General features: G+C 39.0%; 1 protein-coding gene across 1 annotated transcript in view; it reads left to right on the forward strand.

Annotated features, from left to right (window-relative positions):
- The window catches only part of ripor3 (RIPOR family member 3), a gene marked incomplete at its 5' end in the record, with an annotated part of 61,636 nt that extends 60,474 nt beyond the window's left edge, over window positions 1-1,162 (forward strand). The window contains 1 exon segment of the mRNA XM_084315936.1: window positions 1-1,162. This exon segment is cut by the window's left edge and continues 2,066 nt beyond it.
- Between the last annotated feature and the right edge of the window lie 3,450 nt (window positions 1,163-4,612).

A 4,612-nucleotide genomic window follows, 5' to 3' on the forward strand; every position in this document is an offset into this window, starting at 1 on the left:
TACTATCTATCCTTATGTCTACTATCTAGGTCTAATATCTATCCTTATGTCTACTATCTAGGTCTAATATCTATCCTTATGTCTACTATCTACCTTGTAGGCTTACTATCTATCCTAGACGCCCACTATCTACTCTATATGCCTACTATCTATCCTTTAGGCCTATACTATATAGACTTACTATTATCCGCCATCTACACAGATTTTCAGTACCAGTATCCAGTTCCGGTCCCTGCTCTAGGCTACATAGCGCATCTCTACTTTTCTGATCCCTTCAGTTAACTATCTGTGTTCTAATCCCTTCAGTTAACTATCTGTGTTCTAATCCCTTCTGTCAACTAGGTGGGTTCTAATGCCTTCAGTTAACTGTCTGTGTTCTAATACCTTCAATTAACTATCTGTGTTCTAATCACTTCAATTAACTAGGTGGGTTCGAATCCCTTCAGTTAACTATTTGTGTTCTAATGCCTTCAGTTAACTGTCTGTGTTCTAATGCCTTCAGTTAACTGTCTGTGTTCTAATCCCTTCTGTCAACTAGGTGGGTTCGAATCCCTTCAGTTAACTATTTGTGTTCTAATGCCTTCAGTTAACTGTCTGTGTTCTAATGCCTTCAGTTAACTGTCTGTGTTCTAATCCCTTCAGTTAACTAGGTGGGTTCGAATCCCTTCAATTAACTATCTGAGTTCTAATCCCTTCAGTTAACTGTCTGTGTTCTAATGCCTTCAGTTAACTGTCTGTGTTCTAATCCCTTCAGTTAACTGTCTGTGTTCTAATCCCTTCAGTTAACTAGGTGGGTTCTAATCCCTTCAGTTAAATATCTGTGTTATAATACCTTCAATTAACTATCTGTGTTCTAATCCCTTCAATTAACTATCTATGTTCTAATCCCTTCAGTTAACTAGGTGGGTTCTAATCCCTTCAATTAACTAGGTGGGTTCAGATCCTCAGCCTAATCCAACAGGTGCCTCGTCATGTATGATAGTATATTATTTATGTATAAATCCACAATGTTTATAGGTATACATATTTATAAAGTAAGCTCATTCTACATTATATTTTGCCAGTATGAAATGTACACAATATTTAGAGTGATCCTATGTACATATTATTGGTGTTGTGTTTTGCATTTTACATATTTGTAATAAAATTATGCCGTGTGTGACGCGTGACTCAGATTTAATGTTTGACGATGTTTGTGTTCCTGTTTAAATAACCATTATCACCTCACGATCAATCTAGAATACTAGATGGACAGCCACATGCACGGCAGTGTGTGTGTGTGAAAGTGAGTGAGTGAGTGAGTGAGAGAGAGAGAGAGAGAGAGAGAGAGAGAGATAGAGGGGGGGGGGGGGAGAAACTATTGGACCAACAGATGGTCAAGAAGAAAAAAAGTCAGTCGAGTTCAGTGTCAATGTTTTGAAAAATTAATAGTAAAAGTCATAGTAAACTAATGACCTGGTAAACTGGTAAAATAGTAAACTGGTAAAGTAGTAAACTGGCAAACTAGTAAACTGGTAAACTAGTAGACTGGTAAACTAGTAAATGAGTACACTGGCAAATTGGTAAATTAGTAAACTGGCAAACTAGTAAACTGGTAAAAGAAAAAAAAAGTCGAGTTCAGTGTCAATGTTTGGAAAGATTTGTCATAATAAACTAATAACGTCGTAAAGTAGTAAACTGGTGGACTGGTAAACTAGTAGACTGGTGAACTGGTAAACTGGTCTTGCAGCAACATCAACTGATTGTCTCATTGAGAAGTTAATGTTGATGTTGTCTAGTGTCTAGGAGACTGGATAGACTGGAGCGACTACACACTGAGAAATAAAACCTCTAAGAACAGAACTGATCTAGTCCGTCAGAAAACCTCTAAGAACAGAACTGATCTAGTCCGTCAGAAAACCTCAGAACAGAACTGATCTAGTCCGTCAGAAAACCTCTAAGAACAGAAGAACTGATCTAGTCCGTCAGAAAACCTCAGAACAGAACTGATCTAGTCCGTCAGAAAACCTCAGAAAAAAGGCAGACAGGGTGGGAGAGCACCTTATGTTGGGAGGGGCATTCCACAGCTTTGGGGCAGCAACTGCAGAGGCACGGCCGCCCTTAGTCTTCAGCCTAGATGGAGGGACCACCAGGAGAGAGTGACTGGAGGACCTGAGCGATCTAGGAGCAATGTGGGGGGAGAGGAGATCCATTAAACAAGAGGGAGCCAGGCCATTGATGGCTTTGAAAACAAATAACAAGACCTTAAAATGGTTCCTGTACTGGACTGGCAATAAAAAACAAATTACCAAGCAACATTCAAAAAAATGTCACGGCTAGAGAGAGTGTTTATAATTTTAGAGGGACATTAGCTTTAAAGCAACCTACGGTACGTACAACTCTTAAAAGTATGTGCATTGCAGTTTGTGGGGTATCACTCTGGAATGGTCTGGATGCTAATATAAAATTAAGCAAACATATCAATACATTTAAAGGTATCTATAAACAAGCACTTATGGACACATATAAGAGAGAGGAGCTTGAGCAGTAATGTGACCCTATTATTTTTTCTCATTTGGATATATAAAAAACTGTACTTTTTTTTAAATTTTTTATTATTTGTTATATTATTTTTATTTTTATTAAATTATAATGTCAAATATTGTAAGGAAGGGGCAGGGCTTGATAAGTTGTTTTACTTCGCCCTGTTCCTTCTCGAACACTTATTGTATGGAAATAGTCTTTGACTATTTACCTTTTTGTTTTTTAAACTTGTTTTATGTTTCTATGTTCGAGACAAATAAAAATCAAATCAAATCAAATCAAATCAGACTGGGAGCCAGTGAAGGGAAGCGAACACTGGGGTGATCATGTGGTCTCTCTTTTTAGTGCCAGTCAGCATCCTGGCTGCAGCATTTTGTACAAGCTGCAGACGGAATAAGGATGACTGGCTGATTCCTGGATACTACAGGGAGTTGCAGTAGTCTAGGCGGGATGAGATGACAGCATGGATAACTTTCTCCAGGTCAGGACAGAAGAGGCTTGTTTTTTTACAATGGACCTGAGCTGAAAGAAGCTGCCTTTAAAGAAGCTTAACGTGTAGAGAGTAGGGGTGTAAAGGTACACGTATCCGTACCGAACCGAACCGTTCAGTACGGCTGTGTACCGAACGAATACAACGGTATGTTAACCACCAACAACCGCCCACCGGGGGATGTTTTTTTCACAATCTAATATCATAATCTTTAATTTTTTTTATTTAACAAATCAATTATTTATTTCAATATAGAATATTCGTTGACAGCCCTACAAGTACAATTAGTTACTGCACACTACATCACCCCTGAGCGGAACATGGAAAGCCAAACTTTCCCCCACTGTACCGAAAACCCGTACCGAACCGTGACTTCAAAACCGAGGTACGTACCGAACCGTGGTTTTTGTGTACCGTTACACCCCTAGTGGAGAGTAGTGGTTCTCAGCCTGTTTGGGCCACGACAGGGGTGTATAAAGTACCAAGGAATTATACTTAAGTGAAAGTATGGGTACCGTCTCAAAATCGTACTTGAGTAAAAGTCAGAGTATCTGGCTAAAAACACACTTGAGTAAAAGTCAAAAAGTTTCTACTTTGAAATGTACTTAAGTACTAAAAAGTAAACACTTTTTTGTATTGCAAGGGATAGACCAGGGGTCTCAAACTCATTCCCGCGTGGGCCAAGTTTTCATTTTAACTACACATTGCACCAGGTGAGTACGTTGAAGAGGTGAGCCAATTAGTGACATCATCAGCTGGTGTTTAGACAAGGCTGGGATGAAACCAAGCAGACGCTCACACAAGGACCAATCAGCATGGGTGGGTTCATTTTCCATTGATGGGGATTTGATTGGCTGTTTTTATATAAAGTGCGGCCGAAGGATTAATAAGTTAATAACGTTAACGCTAGTTCGACCAGAGAAACAAATATACTAATTAAAATGGTTGGACCTGCGAGATTTGTACTTTGTAGGTCTCATTTTAAATGTAAGGAGTAAAAAGTATGTTTATTTTTCTCTGAAATGTAATTGGGTAAAAGTACAAGTATACAAACCTAATAATACTCGAGTAAAGTAGAAATCCCCCAAAACAGTACTTAAGTATTGTAAGAAAGTACACCCCTGGGCCATGACCCCTAAAAGGCCTGTTAGTTACACCCCGAGATACAGTAGTTAAGCACAGCAAGAATGGTAACCTTTGACACTAGATACAATTTTTATTTCCACTTTTCAGGCTATTTAACTTGATTGATGATTGGCGGACGACTTCAGCCTTCAAATATCTCTCATTTCAGAATTTTTTTATCTATGCCAAATATTATGAACATGCTAATGTTTTCGTATGTATCTTTTCATGGTGGTCAGGTGGAGAACCACTGGTAGGCATATAGACTAACGGCTAGAAATGGTAAATAAATGGTAAATGGTGCATTTGTTCCTCACATTGTACCCATTCACTCACACTTTCTCACGCCGACGGTGGAGGCAACCATGCAAGGTGCCAACCTGCTCATCGGGAGCAGTTAGGGGGTTAAGTGTCTTAACCTTTTCACTGCCACACAACAGCAGGTAAGTTCTTCTTCTAAGTATTGTGTGACTT

The sequence above is a fragment of the Notolepis coatsorum genome, assembly GCF_963971535.1.
Source record: "Notolepis coatsorum genome assembly, chromosome: 6".
Taxonomy (NCBI): domain Eukaryota; kingdom Metazoa; phylum Chordata; class Actinopteri; order Aulopiformes; family Paralepididae; genus Notolepis; species Notolepis coatsorum.